This window comes from Piliocolobus tephrosceles, chromosome 15 (genome assembly GCF_002776525.5).
Source record: "Piliocolobus tephrosceles isolate RC106 chromosome 15, ASM277652v3, whole genome shotgun sequence".
Lineage (NCBI taxonomy): Eukaryota > Metazoa > Chordata > Mammalia > Primates > Cercopithecidae > Piliocolobus > Piliocolobus tephrosceles.
Window position 1 is genome coordinate 41,995,263 of NC_045448.1, and position 14,293 is coordinate 42,009,555.

A 14,293-nucleotide genomic window follows, 5' to 3' on the forward strand; every position below is an offset into this window, starting at 1 on the left:
ATCTGCGTTAGGACTGGACCTCAGGCCGAGAGCTTTCTGCTCTTATTAAGCCTCATTTTTATTAGGGTGTCTCAGCTTTTTCCCTTTTAAGAAAAATAAAAATCCTCTGACGTAACCATGGCCTTTAGCCCCTACGTGGGGCCCTTTTGAGGTGGGCGGGTGACTCCAGTCCTGGCCTCCTGAGATCGGTGTATCCCCTACCTATACCCCTCATCATGCACGCCCTGCATCTGGATGGCAAGCCATGAGAAGCGAGGACACTGAAGAGGCCAAGGCTAGAGCAAGACTGACAAAGGCCTAAGAGAGGGAACTCCACTTGGGTAGCTACTTCTTATCTATTTTATGGAATGAGGTAGCCAAGCTTGAGAATCTTGTGCCCTGAGACTGAAGAAAGCCTGACCAGCATGAGTTATAGAGAGGTCGGGGCAGGGCAAGCTGGACATCCAACTGCACCCACATCACCCCACAACCATTCCTCTCCTGCCTCAACACAAGACTGGTGCCTCTGGACAGGAGCAAAGTGAGGCACAAAGTATGTTCCCTACACAGAGACAGGCACAGAACAGGCATTCAGTAAACCATAATTTGGCCAGGCATGGTGGCTCACGCCTGTAATCCCACCACTTTGGGAGGCCAAAGCAGGCGGATCACCTAAGGTCAGGAGTTCAAGACCAGCCAGGCCAACATGGCGAAACCCTATCTCTACTAAAAATACAAAAATTAGCTGGGCGTGGTAGTGGGCATCTGTAATCCCAGCTACTCAGGAGGCTGGGGCAGGAGAATTGCTTGAACTCAGAAGGTGGGTGCTGCAGTGATCCGAGATCACACCACTGCACTCCAGTCTGGATGACAGAGTGAGACTCCATCTCAAAACAATAATAATAAAATAATAAACTGTAGTTGTTTAGGCTTGGAGTGAAATGGAAGAAATATGAGGAACAGATAGCACATTTAAAGGGATCTATTGTTCCAGCCCAGACGAGCTCCTGGACATTCCTGTGTGTTATGCTTTACCAGGTGCCTTTTAACTGCTTTATCCATCTCTTCCCTACACGATGGTTTTCTGCAGGGAGGCTCCAAAAGACAGAAGCTGAGTTCTGCCAGAAGAAAAAGGGAATGGAATATGTAAAAGAAAAGGACAGAAGAAAACTGTGGGCAGACAGGCAAGGCTAGTAGGAAAGCGGCAGTGGGGTCTCTGAGGAGAGGAGAATCCTCAACCTGGCAAGAAGGGGAGGCTTAAAAGCGGAGGAGAAAGCGGTGGAGGTCGGGAGGGCAGAGGAAATCCCAGATGTGGTGGCCAGCAGGGGTCGCTGATGCTCCACCAACAGCCTTAGGGCTGGGGAAGACTCAAAGGGAGGAAGATTTTCAGCAGCTCAGGTGGGGTTCATTCCTTCCCCTACCCCCCCCCCCCCCCCCCCCCCCCCCCCCCGTGCCAGACTCTTCCTTATGGCATCGAGGTCTCTCTTCTTGGGTTCTGGAGGTTCCTTTCCCTGTGATCCTTTTCCTGAAAGTGAGCAAGAAAGCCTGGCCAGGCAGCCCTGGGGATGATGGAGGCACCGGCTGGGGAGGGAGAGGCCTCCTGGATTTGCCCTCCAGTGCTGCTCCCATGGGCACCCATGGAAATGGGGGTAGGAGGGCCCCTCTGACCACAGGCTGATGATGGGGTTGGCACAGGCAGAGGAAGGGAGGGAACTCCTGTTCCTGGCTCTCCTTGTCAAATAGCAAACTCAGAGCAGAGCCACGGTGAAACCTGGAGGTGAAGGAACGCCCCGCCGCCAGCAGTGGTTCAGGTCTGTGCTTAGGAGCACCAAACCTGAGCCTGGGCACTGCGTGCTCTTAGGGCCAGTCCCAGCACACACTGTTCCCCCGCTGTCTGAGGCCCAGCACCTGTTGTCTGGGATCAGTGTCTACTTGCCTCTAGGCAGACACCCTGACCAATTCTCTACCCTCCTTGGCTTCTCCGTTTTCAGTTCTGCTCCTCAAACACCAAAAGCTCCTATCACTACAACCTTCCTCATATTACCTTTTCCAAGATTCTGGCTTAGCAAGTGTTAGTTACAGTTCAGGTCAAACAATGTCCTCCAAGAAGGGTTTAGGAAGATGTGTGCATCCCAAGTCCTAATCACATCTCAGGATGGTTCTGCCACACACTCTGAGATTCTTTCAAAAAGTGTGTATTGATCTGCTCTTGCTTTCCTAGGGCCATAAAAGAGGCAGGCTTATGGAACCAAATACGTTGCAACTCTGAGCTAATGGTTCCGTCTTTGGAGGCCACTCCTCGGGGTAGTTCTTAACTGACAGATGACCCCTGAGATAAGAAGAGATGTCAGCATAGTCCAGGCTTGGGGTAGGACCCTGAGCTATTTATCCCCAGCAGTCAGAAGGAAGGCTGCAGTGTCCCACGGGCACCCAGCCTCCAACTGAGCCGCAAGGAAGGGTCTGGGATGCCAGACAATACTATGGTCAGATTATGGACTTGGGAATTGCTGCGGATGCCACTGGGGGTAAGGAGGAATAGGAAATTCTGGGACTCAGGAGCTGCCCAGGCAGCCAGGCTGCCTCTGACACACCCAATCCTCATTCAGATTTGAGGAAAGGAGACTTGAACGCAGGAGAAAGGCACCCAGGAGCCTGTGAGTCGTGCCTAAGCCTCTGGATCCCACATCTGAGGAAACGACTTAATGTCGGCTTTGAGTGGTGCTACCACCGTCGCCTCTGAGGTTTAACCGAGGCACGATTGTTGCTGATTGAAACCATGAGACCTAATTCCAGCCCCCCCTCCCTCCAGTGGCAGGCGGAGGCTCCACATCCATTTCCTGCCTTGGTCAGAACTGGCTCCAGAACGGGACAGGCCTGCCCGTGACTCCAGCTTGGGGAGGCTAAGATGGATAAAGGCACTGATGGAGAGGGATCCAAAGAAACCAAGGATGGATGTGAAGAGCTGGTGCCCCCTGCCACCCATCCAGGTCCTCCCAAATCCAGGCTCATGCCAAGGGAGGGTGTAGGGGGTCATTAGTATAAGTCAATCCTGTGTCTGTGATGCTGAAAAAACTGTACAAATGCCTATCACCTCTCTGGGGACAGCCCTGCTCCCCAGCCATTGCCTATAACAAGTCATCGCCCTTATACAACCACTTTCCCCCAGTCTTGGAGATGGTCAGCTCTGCAGAGCTTACAGAAAAGCAAAGATATATAGGGTGTTATTAGACGAATCCTAGCAAAGGGCAGGTTTAACCAATGCCCTCACATTGTATAACTGAAATTCAGAGAGGTTAAGCAACCTCACAGAACAAGATCTAGTCTGCAACTCTTTTCTTCTTGGTTTTTGGGAAAGGGTCTCACTCTGTCACTCAGGCCAGAGTACAGTAATGCAATCATAGCTCACTGTAACCTGTAACTCCTGTGCTCAAGTGATCCTCCCACCTCAGCCTCCCAAGTAGCTAGGACTATAGGCACATGCCTAGCTACTTTTTTTTTTTTTTAAGAGACATAGTCTCACTATGTTGCCCAGGCTGGTATTGAACTCCTGGCCCTGGCCCCAAGGGATCTTCTCGCCTTGGCCTCCTGAAGTACTGGAAATATAGACGTGAGCCACGGCACCGAGCCTAGTTTGCAACTCTTGACTCCTGATTCCTGAGTGCTCCTTCTCTGACACCAGAATTTTCCAGAAGGTCTCTGAAAGAGGTCAAGAAATAAGCAGCTCTGATCCAACTATTAAAAAATCAGCTTCAGGCGAGGCTCAGTGGCTCATGTCTTTAATCCCAGCATTTTGGGAGGCTGAGGTGGGCAGATCACTTGAGCTCAGCAGTTCAAGACCAGCCTGGCCAACATGGTGAAACTCTGTCTCTATTAGAAATACAAAAACTAGCTGGGCATGGTGGCACATGCCTGTAATCCCAGCATGCGCCACCACACCCAGAGTTCCGAGAATCGCTTGAACCCAGGAGGCAGAGGTTGTAGTGAGCTGAGATCATGCCACTACACTCCAGCCTGGGCAACAGAGCGAGACTCTGTATTTTTTGTTTTAATAAGCTTCAAAATTGTAATAAGTGAATAGTCAATGTGGCTGTTTGCAGATAAACACACCAACATGTCATTTCATTTAGCATGATCCTAAGGGCCATGCCTCATAGAGAGCCATCCTCATACTTTCCTGTTTCCCCCTCAGTCTGCTCCCCTGAGAAATGAAACCACTTCCTGGCCTCAGAGCAATGCCTTGAGGTTGCCATGGTAAGACATATGTGCGGTAATATCTCACCAATCCTGAAATCACCTCTCCAGCTGATGGTCAAGGACAGGGAAGTGAAAAAGACCCCCAAACAGCCACTGTAGACCTCACAACGTCCAGGTTCCAAAGTTCATGCCAAGCAGTCACAGAAAGGCCTTTCAGACTCATTTGGATTCTTTTCGTCCTTGCTTCACCAACAGCTCTAACAGACTTACCCTTCTGAATTTTTGTTGTTATTATCACTACTTTTTTTTAGTCCCTGGAATATTGGAAGCAGGCAACAAATTAGAAAAAAAGATACTGAACTGCTAGTGATAGGCATACTGGGAATCAAAAAAGTGATGGTTAGCTGAAAGACACAGGACAGCAACAAAAGCACAAATAGGAATCCCAAAAGCATCAAAATCTGGAGTCATTTTAGTATAGAGATAAATAGCCATGTACATCTCAGTAGACCTGAAGGTATCACAATGTTCCTGAGTCATCAAAAATAATATCTATAAAAGGAGTCCTTCCATCCATCTTTCATCCCAAGAATAATGGCACAGCCTCATCCAGTTCATAGGATTTTTACTCCTGTAAGTCCAGTAAGTTGTTTTCAATATCAAGAATGAGATTCTCCCTAGGGAATCTAGCCTGTGTTGGCTCTTCCTCTTCACATGCGCTGCACACATTCAGAGGCAATGGACAGAAGCTCTCTGCATTCCCACTCCCTTAGCAGAAAAGAATATGACTGTAAATTAGCATAAAGATTCTTCAGAGACAAGGCACAGAAACAGCGTATGCAGAATATTGGAGGAATGTCCAAAACACTTGAGCACGAACTGTTTGCAAGCTCCCATAAGCAGCTGTGCTGCTTCTATTTATCTACAAATAACCAATATGCTTCAGATAATCTTTCTTCCGTATTTATTAAAGGAGACCCAAAGAGCCCCTCTAGGCCACTGTTGACTGATTACACCAATGGGTAGATGGATGGTAAATAAATAAACCTGGTGACATAGCTGGAGTTATTTGAAAATATAGCCCTACAGCCCTATACAGACTTTCACTGATTTATACATTCCCCCGCAAGAAATCTGCACCAGCGAGACCTGTGTTCATATTTATGTTTCAGATCATTTTAGCTGCTTATATTTTAAGATGACATCCAATATTTAGATGAAAAGTCAAGAACCCATCATGTTGAAGCATTTGAGTATCCAGATGGTTGGCATCAGTAGATATAAGCATTGTGTATCCATTCATTGAACAAATATTTATTAAGTGTCTGCTCCATGCCCGGCTCTCTGCTAGGCCCTAAAGATCCCAAACTGAGTAAGATTGATGACTCAGTCAACTTCACAAAACCAAATCATCTTGAAGCTTCTGCTTCAAGCAAACTATAGCAACTACCGGAAGAAAGCAACTATAACCTGTGCCATGCCTGCCACTGTTTTAGACACATTTATATAATATCTCTTTTTGTTTCATGACAAATCTCCAAAAGTCAACCCTTAAACAGATGAAGAAACATACTCAGAGAGGTCAGATAAGTTGTTTAAGCCACACATCTAGCAAGGGTCACAGCAAGAACTGGAGCCCATTTCTCCGCACAGCCCATTAGAGTGGCCTGTGGTGGAAGGCAAAAAGCAGACTACACTGACTCTGCCCCCTGCTGCTTGCATCTCTTAAAAAAAAAAAAAAAGACAAGCTCTTCTGAGCCTCAGTTTCTCCATCTAGCCGCTGGGATCACATGCCTCTCTCAGACGCTAGTTGTGAAAGTCAAAAGAAATCATATATGTGGGGGCTTCTGACTTTGGATCCAACATGCATTAGGTGCTCAGCAAATGTTTATTACATGGATGGAGAGGAACTTCGAACCTTCCTCCACTCTCACCTCCCACCCGCAGTGGTCCTCTACACTAGCGTCTGCTGACAGCAGCATCACCACACACTTCCAGAATTAGGCAGCTCACGACTTCCTGAAGCACCCTGTTTCAGAATTGAAAGGCCTCACTCACCTGGCCTCGTGTACCAAGTGTGCAGAGGACAGGAGAAGACACAGGCCACCCCTGGAAGGTGACAGTGTAGCTCTGGAGACAGTCTGTCCATTCTTGAAATATTAAAAAGCATTAAGGGGGCCGAGAATGGTGGCTCACACCTGTAATCCCAGCACTTTGGGAGGCCTAGGCGGACGAATCACCTGAGGTCAGGAGTTCGAGACCAGCCTGACCAACATGGTGAAACCCTGTCTCTATTGAAAATACAAAAATTAGCCGGGTATGATGGTGGATGCCTGAAGTCCCAGCTACTCAGAAGGCTGAGGTAGGAGAATCACTTGAACCCAGAAGGTGGAGGTTGCAGTGAGCTGAGATTGTGCCACTGCATTCCAGCCTAGGCTACAGAGTGAGACTTCGTCTAAAAAAAAAAAAAAAAGCAAGCATTAGAGAACTTTCCAAGATGCATCATCTTCAAGAACACGAATGGGAGGCAGTGGAGGCATGGCATCTCCTCCTTGGGATGCAGAAGCTGAGCCAGCCCCCAGGCCAAACAAGGGTGGCCAAGCCTCTCCCTGGATCCTGGTACTCACGGAACTAACTCTTCGTTTCCTTCATCTCACTTCTCTCTCCTGCTCAGTCACCTTTCAAGCTATTGTCCCATGTAATTTCTCAGCCAGCTAGGTATCCCGGCCTTGTGAGACACCAGTCTTGCTCTAATATTTGGAATGTGAACCATCATGAAAAAGTAAAAATGATTAAAAAGGAGATTTTGTAACTATTCATCAGTGTCAGAGGGAGCAAAATCCTTCACATTCTACTACTCTAGCTGGATATCCCTAAAGGGTAGGTGTTTAAGCTCTTGAATCTGGCTTTTCTTTTCTTTTTGACAGATCTTGCTCTGTCACCCAAGCTGGAGGGGGCAAGGGCATGATCGTGGCTCACTGCAGCCCCAAAATCCTAGGCTCAAGTGATCCTCCCACCTCAGCCTCCCAGGTAGATGGGATTACAGATATGCACCACCATGCTTGCTTTTTTTTTTTTTTTTAATATATAAAAACAGAGTCTCGCTATGTTGCCCAGGCTGGTCTCGAACTCCTGGCCTCAAGTAATCCTCCTGCCTTGGACTTCCAAAGTGCTGAGATTACAGGCATGAGCCACTGTGCCCAGCCTGAACCTAGCCATTTAGATTACCTCCCAGCTCTATTGCTTCTAACTGGTAAACCTAGGCAAGTTATTTAACCCCTTTAAGCCTTGATTTTTCTCAACGGTAAAATAGTTCCTCCCATAAAGGACTGTAATAAGGAAGAGAGGACAGCGATCTGTGGTTATGGGGCCAAATCTGGCTCACCGTCTATTTTTGTGAAGACCTATGAACTAAGAATGGTTTTTACATTTTAAATGGTTGAAAAAAGTCAAGAAAATATTTTGTGACACACGAAAAGGATATGACATTCAAATGTCAGGGTCATAAAGTTTAACTGGAATATAGCCACACACATTTGTTTACATGTTACCTGTGACTGCTTTTCTGCTACTACAGCAAAGTTGAATTGTTGTAACCAAGCTGTTATAGCCCACAAAGCCTAAAATATTTACTGTCTGGCTCTTTACAGAAAATGTTTGCCAACCTCTGGTAAAGAAAAAATGAAGGAATGCCGAGATGTGCCTATAATACAGCAAAAACCTTTAAAATGTCAGCTCTCATTTTCTTTTATTAATATCTAGCTCCTGTCCAGCCATGATATTTATGCCGCTCTGTATTTGCATCAGGATAATTTTTTAGATCATTACAAAATATGCATCCTCCTACAGAACACATGGGAATACCTAGTGCTTAAATGGCATTGCTAACGCAGAATGCACTGACCTGACCTCACAGAAAGGCTATGGAACAGAGGTCCCATCCTTCCAAATGTCATCCACTGGTTTTATCCTTATTGAAATAGACAGCACACGGATCTGGAATGGAAGCAAATAACAACCAGGTCTCCAGATTCCATCATATCACAGAACATGGAACCAAGAAAGTACCTGAGAAGTTATCTAATCCAGGCCGGGCGCGGTGGCTCATGCCTGTAATCCCAGCACTTTGGGAGGCCGAGGCGGGTGGATCACCTGAGGTCGGGAGTTCAAGACCAGCCTGACCAACATGGAGAAACCCAGTCTCTACTAAAAATACAAAAATTAGGCAGCCATGGTGTCGCGTGCCTGTAATCCCAGCTACTTGAGAGGCTGAGGCAGGAGAATCGCTTGAACCCAGGCAGCGGAGGTTGCAGTGAGCTTAGATAGTGCCATCGCACTCCGGCCTGGGCAAAAAGAGCGAAAGTCCGTCTCAAAAAAAAAAAAAAAAAAGAAGTTATCTGATCCAGTCACTCCTGTTTACCAACAAGGAATCTAGACCCAGATGAAGTTAAAGGACTTACCCAAGAGTGCCCGACAACTCTCTGGCCACCCCCAGGCTCCCATCTTTGTGTCTTTTCTGTGTGGGCTGTTCCCTGAAGTTCTTCCTGATAGGCACGTTGTCTTTTCCTTTGATTTTAAATTCTTGGCTCAGATGACATGCCCAGACTATATCGTGTGATGTGACCTTGAAAAATACTTTACGTACAAGTCTTGAAAGCAAATCAAGTTTTAAAACAAAGTAGCATCTACTCTGTCGCAGCCTTGACATCTATTACAAAGCAAATGCTGGCTCTTTAATTTCCCTAATCAAAGCTGGTCCTATTTAGCCAACCTCCTCAAGGGGTCCCAGCACCACACCCACTCCAACGCCTGATGAAGCTCCAGAACAGGTGAGAAAAATGAGAAGGTCCTGCCCAGAGCTCTGGGAGTCGGCCCTCACTGCCTGCCCTTCAGACAGCAAGACAGAAAAGGCATTCATTTTCTTCCTCCACGTCATGATACCAACTGAAATTACCTTTAAATGAGGAAGAAGGTCATTATTTAATCAATAAGATTGCGTCAATTGAGGAAAATTTGTCTCCAGTGTAAACAAGCGGAACGTCTTTGCGCTCTATGAAAACAAGGTTAAATTACTTGCAGATCCAGGCGACGTGGAGAGATGTAGGAAGTGAACCTGAAGCCTGACACATTCAAGGTCTGGGAACCAAAAATAATAGGAATTGTTCTTATTTTACCAGTGGAATCGAGCACAGAGATGGGCACGCTTCTTTACAGAACCAAAGATTCAGAACCATGCCTTACCCTTTGCTTGTGAGGCGGAGGAGGACGTAGAGGAGGAAGAGAAAGAACCCCACAAAGAGAGATGGCAACAAAGGTAAAACAAAGGCTGGGCCAGCCGATCCCACTCAGGCTGACCACAGTGAGGGAGCAGCAGTAAAATGAGAAATGATCAGGTTTCAGAAGCCCAGCCCTTCTTGCTGAGTCTCGTCCTTTGCTTCATCCATTCAAGAAGTCATATTGAAAATAAATTATTAATACAATGGTAGCTCACATTATCGGGTCTCACTCCATGCCAAGCATGCCAAACCCAGGTCATGTGTGGTGCTACTCAATGTTCACAACAGCTCTAGAGGTGGGTGCCAGTCATGCCCACTTGGCAGATGTGGAGGGCAGTCGCAGCTGGAGAATGGCGGGCAGTTCTGCCTGCTTCCGAGGCCGCACTGCTTGAACTGCCAGCCTCAGAGCCATCTGCTCGCTGGGTGCTCAGCCCTGTGCTGCACGCTGTGGACTCACAGGGGGATGTATGAACCAGGCCTACCCCTAGGGCATCCCCACATCCCTGGCAGAAGGGGACAGAGCATTTACTCCTGTTTAGGGAGAGGCTCAGCTCGTCTGGGAATCCCTGGATGAGCGGACTCCTTGCCTGCTCCTCTGCCGTACCCCTTCCCCACCCATGTCGGCTGCTTTGGCCACAGCACATAAAAATGGGTCCAGCAAGCCACAGTCTCTCCCAGAGGAGGCCCCAAAGATCTCTTGCCCACACTCCTTGATCGCTGCTAGGATATAAGCTGGAGGCTGTCGGTGGTGAATGTGATGTCTTGTCACTCCACAGGCATCTGGTGAGGTCTAAGTTCCCTGCTTCCTGACAGAACTTCTTGATGGGGATTTGGCTTCCAGGTTCTCCTCACCCACTCAGGAGACTGGGCTAACACTGAGTGAGGTTTGCTGACACCCTCCATTCATTAACAACAGGACCAAAACCAAGTAAGTTTTAGCTCTGGGCTTTTGGACAGCCAGATTCCAACACTTTGGTGGTGAATCCTGACTAACGTTCCTGCCCCATCCCTCCTCTTCCCATCCCCTAACCCACCCCGCCCAGCTCCATTTCTGAAGTGTCCGAATGTAGACTTCATAAGCTGCCTTCCTTCCGTGACCATGCTGCCCACATGGCCTCCACTGAGGATCTAGGCAACACAGTCACCACAGGAGTAGGCCCTCAGTTACCGTAGCAGCGATCTGAGGAGTGTGGGCCAGGGGCTTTGGGGCCTCCTCCAGGAAAACTGTGGCAGCATAGCCAAGACAGCAAGAGTGTGGCCCAGCCAAAAAAAAAAAAAAAAAAGCTTTAAAAATAAGTTTTTTTTTTTTAAGTGAAATGAAACATATTTGACCTGGGAAGAAATAAAAGACCTTTCACGTTGTCAAAGTGACAAATTAGACAAAGAGGCCGAGCAAATGTGAGCTCCTGGGGAGTCCGTCAGAAGGAGCCCAGATGGAATGGATGAGGCTGGGGGTGACCGGAGGGATGCAGACAGAGGATTTATCCGGGTCGGGTTGGGAGACCAGTCAGAAGGCTGCACAAAGCTACACACAGTCTACCCTTTGTACTGGTATTTATCTAACTTGTCAATTTTATAGCCACATTACCTTCCGAGTGTTCAGGAAAGCAGATATTGGTGCTGTCAAGAGTCCTGGCTGTGGTTTGCACAGCATAATGACAGATGCAAAAAACAAAGGGGAGGGGAGAGGGGCCTTCAGAAACCACAAAAGAGCCTTTATAATTATGCCTCTGCCTCCCTCCTCCCCTGAGAGTATGCCTTTCCCTCGCTGCAGAGGTGCCCGCTCCAGGGGTGCTCTCTCCCCCTATATTCAGCTGTGCCGGGCAGCTGCGCTGGGCAGCTGCCTAGCACACGTCTACCAGTCACCCTGCATGGACTTGAAGGGAGCTGTTACATGACTGCCTCTCTTCCCCAGGCTAAATAGCTGCAGTCCTTTAACCTCTCTTCATGGGCTTGATTTTCCATCCCTTTAATCATCCCTGTCACTTTCGGCTGCAGCCTGTACTCACCACAGCCCTCCCCCAGAGTGGAGACGCAGCTAACGAGGATCATGGGCCCAAGGGCCTCCAAGAGCTGCTCCTTTCAGACTGCCCTCACCATGGGCCCACCCTGCAGCCACAGGTCCTGGGAAGCCTATGGTCATGGAGCCCCTACGGCTGAGTTACTGCAGCTCATGACCCAATTGGAGCTCTTCCCTCCCTGCTCTTGGATATTCCCCATGACCAGAAAGTCATTAAAATCCCACAGTCTCCTTCTGAGCTGATTCTTGTCATTTTTCTCTTCCTCTTCATCCTTAGTGCCTCACTCCTACACACTAGACCCCTGGAATATCATTTGGACCATGGAGCCAGCCCCCCAGCCAGCTTCCCTGCCACCATTTTCCCCTCCGAGACACTTAAAGGCCAACTTTGGAAATATTTTTTTAAATCGAATGTCATTTTTATCAAGTCCTTCCCCTACTCAAGAGCCTTTAGTGGCTCCCTATTTCTTGTTATAGCAGATATAAATAATTCGCCAGATTCTGAAAATACTTTCACCACTCCCCCAACCCCTCTTCTGCCTATGTCCAGATCTACACTCAAAAAAAGCCTTCCCTAGTTAATCTCCTCCCCTCTCTGTCCACCCCTTTACCCATCCCCACAGTTCATTGGATACTGTTTTGGTTTTCTTGAGATACTGGGTTAGGGTTCTTTGATGGCAAGCAACAGAAACTAGCCCTGACTAGTTTAAGGAACAGAAAGGGATAGATTGGAAATGAATGGCATAGTTTGGAGAATTAAAAGCAAGCCTGAACTACGGTCCTGGAAAAGACAGAACTGGACAGCTCTGAAGATCTTCTGGAACATTGTCATCAAATGATCAGCTCCAACTGCCTTCTCTCATTTCTCTCTCCTTAAGTTTTAGAATTTCAGGACTGAACATCAACAAGCAGAGAGAAATCAGGGAGCAGAGTCCTGTGATTGGCTGCCCTACCAAAACCACTCACGGTGTGGGAAGGTTGCAACATTTAGCAAATAAAAATACAGGACGTCCAGCTAAATTGAATTCCAGATAAACAGTGAATAATTGCTCATATAAACATATCCCAAGCGATATTTCCTGATTTGTCTTCTCATTCTTCCCTTCCTTCAGTCCCACTCTGTTGCTCCCAGGTTGGTCAGCACACCTCAGACCTGTACCGGTACCCGCTGTGACTGTACCTCACTGTTAACGAATCTCTTCAGTCCTTTCAAAGTGGCTGTGAATTTTATTTCTTCCTCTTTAATTTTAATAACCAAGCTTCCATTGACTGGAAACTATACATTAACTGACACAAATAAAAGGGTACACATGCCCTTTGGCAACCTTTCGTATTTATTTTCTCTTTAGCCCCATTGGAGAAAAAAACCAACTTTCTCTGTCTTCTCTCTTTTGCAAAATACTCACAAAACAGCCCTAATAACACTTCGCATTTGTGTAACTCGTTAGATCTTAACGTACATTTTCACACTCGTTTCATTCAGTGTCTTAACCCCTCAGTGAGTTAAGTGGTTAGCGGGCACACGTAACATAGTGCCCCATTTTACAGATGAGAAATTCAGATGTTGAAAGGTGGGTTACAAAAGCTAGCATGCATCCAAAGTTGTGGATCCAGGACTTGGAACAATGTGTCCTTTCCTCTCTTCTATAAAGGGCTAGATAGTAAATATTTCAGGCTTTGTATGCCAGATGGTTTCTGTTGCAACTCCTCAACTCTGCCATTGCAACACAAAAGTGGCCATAGGTAATACATAAATGAGTAGATGGATGTTCCAATAAACTGCATTTATAGAAACAGGCCAATGGGCCATATCTGGCCCAGGGGCTATACTTTGCAAGCTAACCCCTGCTTTACACCACACAACAAACACTTTCCAATCTTTTTAAGTCTATCACAGTTTACCTCCAATTGGGATGCCATAATTTTGACCTCAATCAATTTTAGATGACTACTTTTTTCTCTCCTCTTTACCTTTTATGCATCAGGATTGTTGGGACAATGACCAACTTGGCTTCCCACACCCACTTGGTCCTTCCTACACTGTGGCCAAGTTTTCTCTCATATGTGTGAATGTGCTCAGCTAAGCCCATTCTTCCTCCCCTGGGTCCTTCTTTACCCACACATGAGATCAGTACCAACGGACCTTGTGGGGAGGCAACTGTCTGGGATGGGTCATTGTCTGAGGCCCCCAGGATTAACCAGGATACCCAGAATTAACCATTAAACAGGATTAGCCATCATCCTTCCCTCTTTCCTTTACTCTGGGCTTCGCGTGCTTCCTCTCTTGGGCCTTTTCCATGACAAGTTTGTCCCCAGGAAACTCATGCCTGGAATGGTAGCTCTACGACCTGGTCTTTCTGTGGCCCACGGAAGATGGGGACTGGGTTCAGTTTCTTCTTTAACCTACAGAGTGAAAAGACTGGTCCAAGTGCCCTCCCTAAGAAGGGTAGGAGCTCCTTGAAGGCAAACTAGTTTGGTTTATACCTGTCGCTGTTTATAAACAGGATCTATAGATCCTGAGCTATATTGAGGGCTGGAGGCTGTATGTGGACAGCAGCCTCCTGGGCAAAGATTCCAGCTGCTTAGATGACTGGGCTTACAAATCCTCAGACATGCTGACTGGCCACCTGGAACCTGAATTCTACATTTTGGGAGCCAGTGGGCCATGACTGATGCCTCATGAAGGGGATGCCAGGTCTTTAAGTGGGCTTCACAGGTACATATGTCCGTGTGCACACCGGAGTGTAAAGGCAAGAGACTGTAGAGATCAAGCTGCCCAAATCCTTCATTTACAAATAAAGAAACCAAAGCCCAGTGATATCAT

At 47.4% G+C, this 14,293-nt stretch overlaps 1 long non-coding RNA gene across 1 annotated transcript; it reads left to right on the forward strand.

The window, feature by feature from the left end:
• Positions 1-8,776: 8,776 nt before the first annotated feature.
• Positions 8,777-9,653, forward strand: LOC111524195. The gene is made up of 2 exons (XR_002725724.2): positions 8,777-9,002; positions 9,351-9,653. It is a non-coding gene; the product is annotated as an uncharacterized LOC111524195 (long non-coding RNA).
• The last annotated feature ends 4,640 nt before the right edge of the window (positions 9,654-14,293 follow it).